We start from the raw sequence: 17,636 nt of genomic DNA, 5'->3' as shown, positions 1-17,636 counted from the left end.
GCAGTTGTTGGTGAGATAACCTCGACGCCACCCAGTACTGGGGTGGGAGTTTGGGAGTATTTCCATAACTTGTATAGCGGATTCTTTTCGAAGGTTGAGGTAAATGATTTCCGAAGGTTTCTTGGTTATGTGTTGAAGGATGGATACAACTGGATGTAGGAATTGTTAGTTTGGGTGAGATATTATGCTTCCCCTGTATCCCCAACACCTGATTGCATAAACAGAAAGTTTTGGGAGTTTATAAGTGGGAATTCAAGTAGCTCCTAGGATATCTTTCCGACAAATGCATGATATGAGATTGGGGTTCGACGTCTAGTGGTCCGCCTATCCACGGTTGGTTTTATAGTGGTCTCCTTGTGTCTTATAGAGTCCTTGGCTATGCTGACTTGGGGACGGTTCGTATGTCATGTGTACTGCCTTGTACATGATGGTGCTGTACGATCGAGCCCGTGTGGGCCTCACCATGAAAACTTCGGACGAAGTCTCTATCATATGTTTGTTCTGGCTTATTTTGCAAGCCAACCCTTTGTTTTGTTTTTCAGTTGTGGTATTCGAGTTGCTTCGATGTCAAGTGTTGATTCCATACCTTTCCTAAGCGGTGTTCTCATACTTCTATGTGAATACCAATCCTTCCTGATCATCGAGGTTGTCATGCCAATTCTTTCCAACCAGTGTGTTTCTCTTCAAGATGATCCTATCATTTTTTCCTATTCGCAAGATCCAATCTCAGTTTTCTCAACGGTGTTCCTCTCATCTATCCCAAGTTGTCTTTGTTTTCCCACCCTCCCACCCTTGTTTCTTTAAGGACTCAGATTTCTTAATCAAGTATCCATCTTATGGATGTGAAGTTTCTCCATTCTTTTCTGTCAATGTTCGTATCCGGTGATTCTCATGAAGATTCTAACGGAGCTTCAAGTTCATCATTCTCCGTTCTTTTATCTTCTCCAGTGGATTCAATGCAATATTTCGATGTTGACCATATCCTTTTTCTCGTTTGAAATGTTTTCTCATGCCGGTGCACCTAATAATCATTCACTTCTCGCTATTCAATTTGTTCCGAAGTGCTGAAGATATCTCATAAGATTTGTATTTTCATTCCTAATCCGTTCAAGATATCTCGAGGTTGTTATCTCATTCAAGCCATTTAATTCAACCGACGCATTCTCCCTTTCAAGTAATCGTTCAACGGTGTTTTTTCTGAGTGGGCCCTAACCCACAGGTCTTTTTCCGGGATCTTACCTGACTCTTCTAATTTTCCCGGAGCTACCCTCAAATTCTTTCAAAGTTTGACGTAAGAATGAATTGTCATCAGGCATATGTATTTCTCCAAGAGCTTTCAATTTCTTTTCATCGTCGTTTCAACCTTTCTAATATTCATCCCGGAGTATCTCAACAACTCATGTTGGTGTTTCGCATCGTCATTCTCGAATTTTGATGACCGAAGGCGATTTTCTCTCTCTCAATCTTGTCCATTCTCTTGATGATTCGTGGTTCTAGATTGATGCCTTCCTCTCAAAATTGTTTTCAATTGTGAGAATTCTTTTCACCTATCCGGAGCAATTCAAGATTTTTTCAATTTGATTCTCCGAAGGCCATAATTTCGGGTTTATTCACCGTCAGCTTTCACCTCTGTTTCTCTAAATCTTACTGGTGCATAATTCAAGTATTCTCTAATCAGTTCGTGTTTTATTTGTTCATTTGTATCTAAATCCCCTCAAGTATCTTCATTTATTCTCTAATTCTTCCCGTTTCTTCTTTATCTTTTCTTCAATCGTTTTCAATTCTTATGGTGGTTCTTCCAAGATTCTTCTTCCTTCGTTTATCATATCAATGCATTCGTGCTTTCCAAATTCTACCGGTGGTTCGTTGAAGACTTTCTCAAGTTGGCACTATAGTTATCTTAATACTTTCTACGAGAATAAGTAGTATGCCAAATCTGTTGCTTGTCATCAATCTAAATTGGTGAAGGACATGCATAACGTAATTCTTATTCGTGTTTCATCCAAGTGATTAATTCCTTATTCCGGAGGTTCATCAAAATCTTGATTTCTTTTGTTCATCTTTCTTTTTCCGGAGTTCCAGGTCTTCCGCATTATCTCGTCGCGAAGCTCCATCTAAATCATCGCAAGGCTTCACCTTGTGTTTTCAACTTCACTTTCCTTTCCTTTCGTTTGATCATCCTTTTGTTACCGGAGTTCTTCATGGAGGCTCTACATGATGGTTCATCAAGGATTTATTTCCTTCTCGAAGCGTTCATCAAGATTCTTTTCAGAGAAGCTCAAGTATTCTTCTTCTTGCATTCCAAAGTGCAATTATTTCTCTCTTATCTTTTCAGGTGGTGTTATGTCATTCGTGATAATTTCCCTTCGTGTTTCATGATTCACAAGTCATCAAGAATGAGGTAGTTTAAATCCATTAATCTCTTCATTGGAGTTATCTCGGGTTATATTTCACCTAAAGCTTTCCCTAAGAATTCTTGCTATTTATGGTGCTTACAAATGATCCAAGTCTTTCATTTATCCTTCTGGTGAAATAAGTTTCTCCTCTCCTTGTTCATATCAATCCGAATCCATTGTTTCCGTTAGTGGCAAGTTGACACCACATAATTTTGAAATGTCTTCTATAAGTCCATATCAAGCTTATCCTTTTAGTTGTTTGTTTTCCAACAACTCCATTCTAACTTTCTTGGAAGGGGGATCTTCAAGCTCACTTGTGGCATAAGTTGACCTTTTCTTCTCCATCCTTTCATTTCAATGATCTATATTCTTTCTTCTTACAGAGGCATTGTGTTGTTGCTCTCTCCTCTCACCATCTCAAGTGGTGAGGATCATGTTCTTTTCGTGCTTATCCATTTAACCGGAGTGTTGTGCCCCCTGCTCAAGTTCTTTTCATCTTATCAAGTTTCATATCACTTTTCAACCGGAGTGCTGCCAGAATTTGTTCTTCCTTGTTCCTTTTTCCTAACGGAGTGCTTTCAACTTCGCTCATCTTTGTTGTATTATTTCTTTCCAATTTGTTCAACCTCTCAAGGTTCTCTGGTTTCACTCGTTTGTCAAAGAAGCAAATTAGTTTTTACCTCTTCTCTTTCTCTTCCATTTTCCCTCCGGTGCCATCCTAGATCTCGGGACAAGATCCTCTCATAGTGGTGGAGTGTTGTAACACCCCGAGACCGTTGCGCCAGGTGTCTTCCAGTTATTCGTTGTTGTTTTCCTTGTCATTTGTTTGTGTGTCATGCATTTCATATCATGTCATCATGTGCATCACATTTGCATACGTGTTCGTCTCATGCATCCGAGCATTTTCCCCATTGTCCGTTTTGCAATCCGACACTCCTATGTCCAAGGGCACCCTCCTTTTGCCTCTTTTCGTGTGCGGGTGTTGAACTTTCTCGGATTAGACCGAGATTTGCCAAGAGGACTTGGTACACCACCGGTAGACCGCCTGTCAAGTTTCGTGCCATTTAGACTTCGTTTGATACTCCAACGCTTAACTGGGGAACCGTAAAGGCCTCGTGTGTGTTCTAGCCCAACACCCCTCCAAAGTGGCCCAAAACCCATCCAAACCCCCTCCATCCTCTCGGTCGTTCGATCACAATCGTGTGGCCTAAAACCGCTCCTCATTTGGACTCTCCTAGCTCCCTCTACCTATAAATATGTGCCCCTCCCGAAAAATCCACGGATGAAAACCCTAGCACCACTTCCTCGCGTCGCCGGACTAATTCTACCACCGCCGGACATGTTCGCCACCGCCCTCTGGCCAACCACAACGCGCCACATCGCCTCTCTGCGCCTCCCACCGCGCTAGCCCGCCTGAGCCCAAGAACAGCCCGCGCGAGCCCATCGGAGCCCGACGACACCCGCCGCCCGGCCGGTCTCCCGCACGCCTGTGCCTCCATTGCCGGTGGCATCCGCCTCCTTGCCAGAGTGCCCGCCTGCGCCGCCGTCGCCTTGCGGACCCTGCCGCTTTTCACCTCACCGCCGGTGTTGGGGATATTACTACCAGTATGACCCGCCCAGGAGGGGCCGGGTCAGCCCTAATGGCGGGTTACATAAGAAGCCCGATAAGCATTCAAGATGATAGTTTACTAAATGTATAGAAGGCCCAAAGGCCTGGGGCCGGCTTAAGGCCTGACATTGTAAACCGCCGTATATAAGGAAAGACTTGTAAAGAAAGGCATGTAAGGGAAGTCACCGAGTCGGACACAATTATGAGCCGGCCGGGACTCTGTAGGCCACCAGGCGTCAACCCATGTATATAAGGGGACGACCCGGTGGCGGTTTAGGGCAAGAAACAACCAAGTTGATAACCAAGCCGGCGAGTGGAACCTCTTGGAGATCGAAGCCTCAGCAATACCAATCCTAACTAGACGTAGGCTTTTACCTTCATCGTAAGGGGCCGAGCTAGTATAAAAACTCTCTCGTGTGTCCTTTGTCCCGATTAACCCCTTTAAGCTTCCTAGTGCGATGGCCCTACGACTAAGTCCTTGCTCTAGGACATCTGCCGTGTCAACTCCATGACAGTTGGTGCCCACCGTGGGGCCAGCGCACGGTGGATTTGAGTTCTTGAAGGGCAACTTCGAAGGGCTCAAGGGATACGTTGTGGGCCGGATGAGCAAGAGTCGTCGCGGCAAACTCTACATCGACGACGAAGGCTGGGGCCCTGAGGCCGGCTCGATCGAGTATGGGTACCGGGTCCCCTTCTGCGGAATTCACATCTTCATCAGCCGGATCGGCGAGTCAGGCCCTGAGCCGGACGTCCACATAAACCTCATCGAAACCGCTCAGCACGCCGGGTCCGCCCGTTTTCAATCTGTCGTGAAACATGCCTTCGTAGGCTGCATCCATGGCGGTGAATACTTCGAAGGATCGATGGAAGGTGGGGAGACGGCCATCTGCTCTAATACTGCATCATCAACAAGTGAGACGGACTCGTTGTACCAACTGCAAGACGGCATGCTCGGGGGCTGTTCTGATGGCAGCAGTATTCTGGACCCCCTTGAGCCGCCGAATTGGGCCGGAGTCTTCATGGCGGGAACGCAGCCCAGGCAAAATTCAACCGCAGTGGCAGCAGCAGCTACCGGGTTGGTAGGAGCCGGGTCAGGAGACCCCGCGCGGCCCCCGGCTCAGATTCTAATGGACCTCATGGATAAGCTGACGACTCTGTTAACCGCTGTGGTAGAACAGACGGATAAAGCCCAGCACGACATGGAAGTGGCACGCGTGCGGGAGAAGATGGTGCAAGCTAAAGAAAATCTAGCCGCGGAGGAAACCCGGATGGCAGCGGAACGAGCAGCTCTAGATGCTCGTGCTCAGCAGCTTCAAGTAGAAACTTTCTGGCTCTCGGTGGATCTTAATGTGTCAAACGAGGTCATGAGTAGGAGGCATCAGAAAATTCTGTCACGTCTGCCTCTAACGCTGGATCCGAGGAACCTATTCCATACACCCGGAGCTGGGGGGAGCAACCTGCTAGAGGCAAACCGGGTCACGACACCCGGTGCACCAGTTCAGCCACACACCATGGAGCCGCCTCACATGAATACATCTCCTCCTCGTTATGTATCAACACCTCCGGGTCACTTCTCCAACCCTATGGAGAATCTCATCGCAGCGTCGGCTCGTGTGGCGACTCTCCCAATGGAAGGTGACTCGCCAGCAGCAATTGAAACCCGGAGGGTAAGAGAGCTACTTCAGACAGCCTTGGCCTAGCAGGATGCATACTCCTATAGTCGAGACAGGATTCATTCAACTCCTCGCCCAAGCCTAAGCTCGAGTTACAGTAGGCACATGGAGTCCGCAGAGATGTCAAGTAATGCTCAACGCCACAACCGGCCATATAGGCATGAACCGGTGCGGGCTGGAGCCCTTAACTTGGCGAATCAAGAGAGGATTCGTCAAGAGGCGGAACAGGCGGCTCAGATAGCAGCAGATCAGGCGGCTCACCAAACCTTTCCGGCTTATCCAGCAACCTCGGTTGAGGCAGGAGTGGCCACAAGAACCTTGCCTGGTCCCAGCCATACGCAATGAGCGGTTGCCCAAGGATTTCAAGGGGCCTCGTAAGGTGCCTAATTACACGGCTGACCTACAGCCGGGGGCTTGGATTCAGAGTTATGAGATGGCTATGGGGCTATTGGAGGTTAGCGATGCTGCAATGGCCAAATATTTCACCATGATGTTGGATGGAACGGCTCAGACCTGGTTGAAGGGATTGCCACCCAATTCTATCGGCTCATGGGCAGAGTTGAAAACACGGTTCATCCAGAACTTTAAGGACACGTGTAAGCAACCAATGTCGATTGTGGACCTGACCAATTGCAAGCAAGAGGATGGAGAATCTACAACCCATTGGCTGTGCCGGGTGAAGGAGATAATACATTCATCTGATAAGATGGATGCCGGCTCAGCAGTTTTGATGTTGGAGAAAAATTGCCGCTTTGAACCTCTGAAGCAGAAGTTGGGGCGGCTTAAACGTGACTGTAATGACATGGGGACGTTGATGGCAGCTCTTGTCAAATATGCCGATTCTGATACTGTCGGAGTAATCGACCACGGGTACCCCGAGGACAGCAAGACGATATTTCAAGACATCGGGGCTAGCAAAGCCCCTCAGTCTGACTGCCCGTCCGCTCCTGCCAGCTCCCCGTCCAACTGCTCTGACCAGCCGGCTGCTGACTGCGCCAACCAGCCGGCTGCCTACTGCAACCCGACCCGACACCGACAAGACCCCGACGTGGCGGCCATACCGCGGACGAGACGGCTGTACCTCATGTCATCATGTATAGTGTCACTTGTCCCCTGGCACTATTTATGAAGTGACCCAGGGGACAAGCATGACACCCCATCATGCCCCCTTGTTCCCATGCCACTACCTAGCTTACTTCCTAAGCTACCCACATAGCTTACATATCAAGCTAGCTCCACACTATATATATGGGCTCACATCCATCCATCCAGGGAGGATGAATTGCCTCACACATGCATACATGCCACTCACGGTGGAGCACTCTCATGCCCACTTGCTAGCTAGCTCATACACCCATATAAGACATATGCAAAGCCAGATGCCTATGGCACTGAGCTCAGATACAGCTCCAGGAGCAACTCTGTACTAGATAGATATACCAGATATACTCAGACATGCAGGAGTAGGGGTGTTATCTCTCCGGAGAGCCCCGAACCTAGGTAAACTAGCGTGTGCTACTCTCATACCCGCTCCCGGTCCTATCAGCAGCAGTCTTACCCTCACACTAAGCCCTTGTGGCATCTGTCGACTCGCAAGCCCCCCGTGAGAACACCACGACAGATACCACCAAGGACCCGGTGTCTGATGAAGAAAAGGCAACAAAGGGAAAGAAGAACGGCAATGGCAAGGGTCACCAGCATAACCGGCGAATCAAGGAGGTAATAAACGTAAGGCTGATGAGTTTGTGGCTAATACTAATACGCAGGGTGGTAATCAGCGGCGCAAGGGCAGGCAACCCCCTCGATCGGGCGGGTCAGGCCCCACCCTTGAGCAGTTGTTGAATGAACCTTGTCCAAAACATGGCACCCGGGAGAAACCAACCCCCCACTTGTGGAAGGATTGCACGATCATGAAGGCATTTAAAAATTCAACTGCATTTGATGGGGGTCACGGCCCAGGCGGCGGCTCAGGTGGAGGCGGCTTTCAGGGCCCAGGCACCGGTTCAAGCGGAGGAGGTTTTCACGGTTAGGGTTATCCTGGTCACCAAGGAGGATAGAATCAGCAACACGGCCTAGGGAATCAGCAGCAGCAATCCGGCTATGAAAGCAACCTGAAGCAGTTGAGTAGCGGACAGTATCATGTCTTTACTACCAATTTATGCAAGAGGGACCAGAAACTCCACAAGAGGGCCGTCAATGCCGTTGAGCCGGCAATTCCATGTTATTTACGTTGGTCAAAGCAGCCTATTGTGTGGAGCAGAGAGGATCACCCGCCCCGCGTTGATAATCCGGGTCACTTGGCTTTGGTGGTAGCACCTCAGGTTGGTGGGTACAAGTTTACTAAGGTGCTCATGGATGGAGGCAGCAACATCAACATCCTCTACTATGAGACGTTCCGCCAGATGGGGTTGACGGATAAAAATCTTAAACAATCCAACACTGTTTTTCATGGTGTGGTACCTGGTAAGTCGGCATACCCAGTTGGTAAGATCGAGCTGGAAGTAGCCTTTGGGGATGATTATGACTCCAGAGCAGAAAAATTAACCTTTGAAGTGGTTAAGATCAAAAGCCCATATCATGCTCTGTTTGGGCGGCCGGCTTATGCCAAGTTCATGGCTCGGTCGTGTTATTTATATTTGCAGCTCAAGATGCCGGGTCACAAGGGCACCATTACAGTCCATGGGAGCCAGAAGATAGCCTTGGAATGTGAAGAAGGTGATGCTGCCTATGCTGAATCTGTTTGTGCAATAGAGGAGTTGAAATTCTACAAGGATCATGTTGACCCGGCGGACATGACGTCATTAAAGAAACCAACAACAGGGCATGAGCCTCAGTTAAAATTCAAATCAGTTGATGACACTAAGATGGTTGACTTTGTGCCTGTCAATTCATCTAAATAGTTCATCATCAGCGCAAACTTGGATCCAAAATAGGAAAGCGCGCTCATCGAGTTCATCTGTGAGAACCGGGACATCTTTGCATGGAAACCTTCAGACATGCCGGGTGTCCCAAGGGAACTCGCTGAGCACACTCTTAATATCGATCCAAAGTTCAAACCTGTCAGATAGTTTCTCTGGCAGTTTAATGAAGAAAGGCGCAAGGCCATCGGAGAAGAGGTGGCCCGGCTCTTGGCAGCCGGGTTCATTGTGGAGGTGTTTCACCCAGAATGGTTAGCTAACCCGGTGCTTGTACTAAAAAAGAATGGCACCTGGCATATGTGTGTGGATTACACAGATTTGAACAAGGCTTGTCCGGCTGATCCTTTTGCTCTCCCCCGTATTGATCAGATCATTGATGCTACGGCGGGTTGCGCACGGTTGAGTTTCTTAGATTCTTATTCCGGTTATCATCAGATTAAGATGGCAGTCAAGGATCAAGAGAAGACAACTTTTATAACTCCTTTTGGGGCTTTCTGCTATGTGTCTATGCCTTTTGGGCTTAAGAGTGCCCAGACGGCTTACCAGCAGTGTGTGCAGAATTGTCTTCACGATCAAATTGGGCGCAATGTTCATGCCTATGTGGATGATATAGTGGCGAAATCCAGGGAAGAGGAAACCTTGGTCACAGACCTGAAGGAGACTTTTGATAATCTTCGGGTTTACAAGATGATGCTTAACCCGGCCAAGTGTGTTTTTGGGGTGCTAGCTGACAAGCTCTTGGGTTTTTTGGTGTCTAACCGAGGTATTGAAGCTAACTCGGAAAAAATCAAGGCAATTACATCTCTAGCCAAACCAACCTGTGTCAATGATGTTCAACGACTGGCGGGTCGTGTGGCTGCTTTGAGCCGGTTCATAAGCTGGTTAGGGGAAAAGGCTATGCCTTTGTATCAGTTGATGAAGAAAATGGATGTTTTTATTTGGAGCGATGTTGCGAACGCTGCTTTTGAGGATCTGAAGGCACAACTGGCTGAGCTGCTAGTCCTGGCTTCTCCAATTGAGAAAGAGCCTCTATTGTTATACGTAGCTGCCAACTCACGGGCAGTTAGTGTTGCTATGGTGGTAGAGCGCAAGGAGGCTGGCAAAGAGCATCCGGTTCAGCGAACGGTTTATTATGTCAGTGAAGTGCTAATTGAGTCTAAGCAACGATATCCACATAGGCAGAAGCTTGTTTATGGGGTATTCATGGCAAGCCGGAAGCTTAAGCATTACTTTCAGGGACATCCAATCACTATGGTTAGCTCTGCTCCTTTGGGAGACATTATTCAAAATGGAGAAGCCACGGCGCGAGTCGCCAAGTGGGCAATTAAGCTTGGATCTCATGGGTTGAAGTATGTTCCACGTACTGCAATTAAGTCTCAAGCCCTGGTTGACTTCATCAATGACTGGACAGAGATGCAGATGCCGGAAGAGAAGCCGGACAACACATATTGGACTATTCATTTTTGATGGATCCAGGCAATTGGAAGGCTCGGGGGTTGGAGTCGTATTAACTTCCCCACGAGGTGATAAATTTTGTTATGTGTTACGGTTGATGTTTCCATGCACTAACAATGCAGCAGAGTATGAAGCCTTGCTCTATGGTCTTCGAGTGGCAAAGGAGATGAGCTTGAGCCAGGTCAGATGTCTTGGTGACTCAGATCTAGTGGCTCAACAGGTATCTGGCAAGTGGGATTCCAAATACCCTCTCATGGAGGCTTATCACCGAGAGGTCGATGCTGTTGCAGGATATTTTAAAGGTTATCATGTGGAACACATTGACCGTCGAAAGAACGAAGCAGCTGATGCTTTAAGTTGGCTGGGTCCTCAGCGTAAGCCGGTACCACCCAACATCTTTTTGGATGTTTTGCATAACCCCTCTGTCAAGTTGCCCACAGAAGAAGATTTAGCTGTTCCTGACCTGGAGGCGCAGTTGGTAGCGGCTCTTCATGTCATCCCAGATTAGATGGTGCCATTCTTGGCTTACATTACCCGGGGAGAGTTGCCAGCAGCTGAGACCCTGGCTTGGCAGATAACCCGGCGATCTAAGTCCATGACAATTTCGGATGGAGAGTTGTTTGATCGCAGTGTTTCCGGAGCATTTCAACGGTGTGTTTCCCCCGAAGAAGGTCAAGAAATCCTTCGTGAGATCCATGAAGGCGATTGTGGTCATCACGCTGGGTCAAAATCTTTAGTGGCCAAAGCGTTTCGTCATAGTTTTTACTGGTTGACGGCTCACGCTGATGCAGAAGATCTGGTCAGTAGATGTGATGGATGTCAGAAATTTGCACGATGAGCGCATGTGCTGGCTCAAGAGCTCCGGATGATTCCAATCACTTGGCCGTTTGCGGTCTGGGGGCTTGACATGGTGGGACCTTTCAAGAGGTCTAAGGATAAAAAGACACATCTCTTGGTGGCAGTTGATAAGTTCACCAAATGGGTTGAGGCGGAGCCTGTGAGTAAGTGTGATGCAGCCACGGCGGTTCAGTTCATGAAAAAAGTAATCTTCCGTTTCGGTTTTCCACACAGTATTATCACAGACAATGGCACTAATCTGTCTCAGGGGGCCATGGAAGAGTTTTGTCAGCGAGAGCACATCCGCCTTGATGTTTCTTCTGTAGCTCATCCTCAATCCCATGGTCAAGCTGAGAGAGCCAATCAGGAAATTCTGAAAGGGCTAAAACCCCGGCTTATGGTTCCTTTATAGCGAACGCCGAGTTGTTGGGTAGAGGAGTTACCCTCAGTGTTATGGAGCATCAATACTACGCCCAACAGGTCTATGGGTTACACATCCTTCTTCGTGGTTTATGGAGCAGAAGCAGTGCTGCCTAGTGACATCCGTCATGACTCGCCCCGTGTGGCGGCTTATGTTGAAGCTAATAATGAAAAAGCTAGACAGGATGCGCTTGACTTATTGGATGAATAAAGAGACTTGGCACCGGCGTTGTCAGCAATTTATCAGTAGGACCTACGTCATTATCACAGCCGCCGGGTTAAGTCTAGGACTTTTCAGGAAGGCGACTTGGTGCTCCGGCTCATCCAAGATCTTTCAGATGTACACAAGTTATCCCCACCATGGGAAGGACCTTTTGTGGTCAGTAAAAATTTTAAAAATGGGTCATACTACCTCATTGACGTTCGAGAGCATGCAGGCTCACGTAAGTCAGAAGAGGAGACCCGTCGGCCATGGAACATTGCTCAACTTCGGCCATATTACACCTGAGCCACCGGCTCTCAACATGTACATACGTTCACATTGTATATACTATGATAAGCAATAAAGTAAGACCATCGGTCTCTTTTCTTTTCACAGATTATACATCTTTATTATTTCTTACTAACAAATGACTATTAAGGAGCTGATCATATTTGAATCAAGCTTGACCTTTTTGGTCCGGCTTATGATCGTATCTGAATCTAGCTGCAAATCTCAAGGTCACTTGGGGGCTTCCTGTTCAAACATAGGTCGTATTCGAACCAAAGAGAACATAGCTGTCGTAACCCTCTTGATCGGCTCAAGGCCAAACTCACTTGGGGGCTTCTTGATCGTATCCGAATCATAGCTTAACCCCTTTTGAGTCCGACTTGGATCGTATTCGAATCAGGGTCGTTAAAAACCTCTCAAGGTCATTTGGGGGCTTCCTATTCAAACATAGGTCATATTCGAACCAAAGAGAACATAGCTGTCGGTACCCTCTTGATCGGCGCAATGCCAAAGCCACTGGGGGCTATATGGTCGTATTCAAACCTTAGCTTAACCCCTTTGTTCCGGTTTACTGATCGTATTCGAATCAGAAACCCCTAGCTTTTTGAATACAGAGTCAAAATTATGTTTATTATCTGTTGCTTGCCTTTTAGTTTTTGTTGTTTCAATACTACAAATAAGATATCCTGGTTTTCTTCACCGGATCAATTATTGAACAACTCAACCGCCCGGGTTATTCAAGCCGGTGGTTCAAGGATCCAAAGGTACGAGCTACTACGATATGATGATCGTTGAGTATTCAAGAAGTATTTACTATTCATACATATTGAATTATCAAGTTCACCACCCGGATTATTAAACCCGGCGGTCTAAGGATCAACAAGGACAAGTCTTTTTCTTGTATTCACAGGAACAGAGTTCAAATATCGCAGAGACAAACATTAAAATGATGCACACATTGACATCTGGAAGCAGATTCACATAGAAGTATTTTTATGCACGACGACATAAGCAAACATGCGGTGTTTTAGCAACTAAATTTATTACAAGGCTTTATAAGCCTATGAACATGATCATCGTCCATCCCTCGCCGGTTCACCACCTTCTGTTTGCTGAAAGTTGGATTTTGACCAATCAAAGCCGTTCATGGCGACAAATTCGGCTTTGTCGTCAATCAGGCCGACCGGGTCAATTTCCGGGGCAAAGGTATATTCTCTCATAGGTGGGATCAGATCTGCTACTTTGTATGAAGGAGTGGCCATCTTCTTATTTTCACTATCAAAACCCGGCTGGTACTTGTCAACATTGGTGTCATCTCCAAGACTAGTCGCCTGAGGCCGGACTTCACGTACACACGCTATGAAATCATCGTGATCAAACGGAGACCTGTCCTCCTTCACAGTAGGGTAACCTCTGGCTACGTCTGCCGGGTCTAGGTCTGGCGCCCAAGCCTTGGAGCGGCTTAGGGCAGTCAAAGCTCTGGCTCGCGCGCAGGAGCGTTTTACTTCTTGGAATATAGCAGGAAGGATGGACAGCTTCTTCAGGACATCGCTAAGCCGGTTGGGTCCTTGATTTGCAGGAGAGATAGCGGCCAGAGCCCGTTGTGCACCAATGTACAATTGTTCAACCAAGGTGTATACTGCCTTCAGTTTAATCAATGGGTCTTGGCTCATATTTTTACTTCACGGACCTGCATATATTTTTAACAGAGTAAGTTGGCGGATCATATTCCGGTTTGGCAAAAATTATATGAAATGTTAACTCAGGCAGCTTACCAAAGATAGTAGCAACCATCTGAGACACCCGGCCCTTCAAACTGTTCAGCTCTGTTGAAATTTCTTTCGGAGCTGTTTCGGCTGTCTCAGCTCGTCGGGTTAGGAGTGTTTTCTCATTTTCCCAAGCCTTCTCCTTGGTAGCAAAGCTGGTCTTCAAATTTTCCTTTGCATAAAGGCTCATTTGCAGTTTGGAAGTGGAAGATTTGATTTCAGACTCTTGACTTGATAGCCGGGTCTTTGCGTTCGACAATTGAGAGTTCAATTCAGATAAGGCATTCTGTGAAACGTTCAGATAAGTCAGGACTTGGTTTCAAATTCAAATATTCAAATTCAAGATTCAAGTCTCAAAGTACTTTACGAGTAAACCACTTGACACTTGGGGGCTAATGTATGCCAAATCAAAGTTTTACGACTCTACAAACATATTTAAAGTCCCAAGTCCTTTACAAAGTAACATCACTTGGCACTTGGGGGCTAATGTACGCAGTTCAGCAAGTTTATCAAGGATAAACCAGAGGATTAAGTATTTTGAAGACGATTCTAAAGTATTGATTCATGAATGATCAAAATAAACCGGTCCTTGGGGACTATGGGTGAAGTTTTGTTCTATCGATATCAGGCAAAGATTCAGAGGTAAAAGTCTTGGCCTATATTTTAAGTCTACATGTTATTCCGTTTCTCTCATAATCTAAAGACTTGGGGGCTAAAGGAATGTTAGTAAACCGGAAACAACGTACCTCATACTTCAAGTGAAGCTGCTTGACCATCTCGATCTCAGACTCACGACTGGAGTGTACATGACTGAGATAGCCGGATAAGATATCACTGGCATTGAGACGGTCATAGTTGGCAACATCAAAGCGAACCTTCTGCCTCTCCAATGCTTCTTGCTTAGCTGTGCACCGATCCGACACCATTGGGTTCCCCGAATCAACAAAGCGACTCCCAGTAATTTGAACATCTTGAACGCGTGGAGACGGCGGGTCAGTTGAGCTTGACGGTCCAGCCGTAGAAGGATTCATAGTGGCTTTGTCAATGGACGGCTCCGGAGGATTTGCTTGATTGATAATAGGCGGGTCTTCTAGGGAGACAGATAATGGAGAAGGCAGCCTAGCCGGTTCAGATGCTAGTACTGGTGGGTCTTCTGCCGGTTTTGCTGCCTTCGGCTTCTTGGATTTAGCCTGGCCGCTAAGGAAAAATATTGCAGGATAATCAGCATCAAGATACAATTGAACAACCCGGAAGAAAAGAGGATTTCTGATTACCCAGGAGCTGTCTTGAAAGCCGGAAATTGTGTTTGTGATGAGTCTCCTGAGGAATGAGACACCTCCTGAAAAGGTAAAAGAAAGGAGTTAAAAGAAATACAAGGAGCGGGATTCATTAAAACAAGCTAAGGACAGTAATAAGTAAACCTCGTTCGGGCGTTTCCGAGGGGTCTGTTGAAGGACGATAGCCGGTTCATCTTCAATCTCAACTTCCCGGCGGCTTTCATGTTGCTACCTTTTCAAATGAAAGTTGGGATCCAAGTGAGCTAAGGGGTTAGAAAACCTTACTTTACGGATCACTCATTGAACTTTGTGTCTTGGTAAGGGCTCTAAGTCAGAGGAAATGATAGTTACCTCTGCTTCCCCGGCCTGACTGGCCCCAGTGTCATCCTGGTACGGATCAGTGTCAATAATGTCGGGTTTAGGGTTCCGGCAGACCCTTGAGGTTCGAACACTGGGGTGCGCGCGGAGATCTCTCCCCTACCGATATATGTCTGATCCTCTCATGCGAACTAAGATGAAAATGATGAACAACACAAGAGACACGAGGTTTATACTGGTTTGGGCCACCGTTGTTGTGTAATACCCTACTCTAGTGTGTGGTGTGGTTGATTGCCTCTTGGGCTGATGATGGACAATACAAGGGAAGAACAGCCTCGCGAGAGGTGTTCTTGAGCTGGTGCGATGAACTGCTAGGGTGAGTTCAGTCGCCTCTCTCTCTCTCTCTGCTAGGGTTCTACCAGATCTCCCGATGTTCTTGGGGTGTCTAGATGTCTCTACTCTTTGGTGTCTAGCCCTATTTATAGAGGCCCTGGGCCTCTCCCCAAATAATGAGCGGGAAGGGCGCCAACAATTGGCCATTTCGAAGGGGAACATCTAGTACAAGTTATCCTGACCAAAGGTGGTCTTCGGCTGCCAAAAGCACTGGCGATGACGCCGTCTTGGGCTCCATGGTGACCTCCGTCCTGCCGTCCGACTGGTCTTGGTCTCATTGCACCTGAATGGTAACCTTTGCCTGATGCCTTGGCCTGTGCTTGCCCCCTTTGCACCAAAGGGGAAACAAGGAAACTACACAGGCCGGCGCCGGCCTGGTCTCGATCGTCATGGCTTGCGTCACGGGTTCCTCGCGAGGTACCCCTGCCTTGATCTCTCCGCCTCCTTGCGAGCCTGCCTGATGAGCCTGCCTCTGAGGAAGCTTCCTTTCGTCCGCCCCGCGAGGCTTGGCCCCTCGCGAGGGTCTTGAGCTTGAGCTGATGAAGATGGGCCGCGCTGGGCCCCCGCTAGAGCCACGCCGCAGGCCGCAGGCAGGCAAGTCTGGGGACCCCCATTCCCAGAACGCCGACAGTATCCCCCGGGCCCAAGGCGCGCACGGGGTTGGCTTAGCAGAGAAGCGAAGGGGCAAGCGCGAAGCGCCGGGGGCCCTAACAGCCTGCGGCCTTGGGTGCCGCATGGCGGTTGATTGGACGTGGGCGCGGGTGTCTGCACTTCCCATGACGCCTCGGCAACTGCACGACTTGACAGGTCCCTGCATGCCAAGATATGGGTCACGATTACCTGAGGTCATGATGCCCAGCGGTTGGCCATCCTTGGCTATAAGTACAGGGCCACGTAAGCTCCGCTGGTTCACCCCTTTCCGTCACTCCTCCTCTTCTTCTTCCTCATCCTTGCTTCCTCTTGCGCCAATGGCATCGATTCGCCAGTTTTCAGCTGAGGAGAAGGGAAAGGCCCCCAGAGAGGGTCCTGACCCCCTCCCGCCGAAGAAGCGGCCAATCCTTTGTCACCGGGACGAAGGCGCCTGGCAGGTGGTGTGGCCGTGGTACGAGCGGCCGCCGCCTGGGTTTCCGCTGCCCTTGCACGCCCGCGTCGTAGGCCCGAGGGGGGAGGGCGCTGAGCAACACCGACAGCGTCGCCGCCGACACCGGCGAGTCATAGTGGTGCGCGTCCCCCCTGGAGTCCACGCGGGGCGCTCCTCTTGCGAGCTTGTGCTTCACGCCGCCATGCCTCCAACTTCGTGGATCCGCCTTCCTCCCTCCTTCGCCTTCGAGATGCCGCCAAGCGGGGCCATGGAGCTCTGGCTGCTACACGCCGACTGTGGCACCCTTGCCACCAGAGCGGAGGTCGCGGTCATCGCTCCGGGTAAGGTCTTCATGAACCGGGGCAGGGGTGAGATTGCCCGGGTTTGTCGCGCGGACGGCGCCCTGGTGATCCATCTTGAATACGACGACACCTCCTTGATGTTCTTCAAGGTCTTTGATGCAGAAGGACGCAGGCTGGAATGCTTCCCTAAGGGAAGCGGCAGTGGTGACGAACTGGCAAGGACCAGCCCCGCCCGTTGGTCCTCCTGCAGCTCCTCAGGCAGCAACGGAGGGACAGCGGGCTTCAGCGGCTCCCCCGAACTCCTCGCGACCCTGGAGACGAGCGATGATAGCTACGAGCCTCCGAGCTCGCGCCGCGCTCGGAGTGAGGCAGCTGCCTCGAGCCACCGACGCCATTGATCTGGATGGGTTTGGCGCCGGCGCTGGGCAGCCCACTGTTGATGATGGTGTCGCCTGGGGAGGTGCTAGCAAGTAGCATTCCTTAGGGTTAGCACCTTTTGTTCCCTGCAAGGAATTAAGGCAACACCCCGCGGGGGTATGTAAGGCGTCTGTCGTGCTTTTGTAATTACTATATCCTTAATATGAATTAGTGTGAGGTGTCCGTTCTGCTTCGGCTAAGCTCCCCCTTTCTATCCTCACGAGGACTTGGCGCTCTATGCTGACAGGTCCCAGTCCCCAGGCAAGCTTCAGTCGTCGCTGGTA

This window comes from Triticum aestivum, chromosome 4A, assembly GCF_018294505.1.
Source record: "Triticum aestivum cultivar Chinese Spring chromosome 4A, IWGSC CS RefSeq v2.1, whole genome shotgun sequence".
NCBI classification, from domain to species: Eukaryota; Viridiplantae; Streptophyta; class Magnoliopsida; order Poales; family Poaceae; genus Triticum; species Triticum aestivum.
This window is presented reverse-complemented; position numbering follows the sequence as displayed.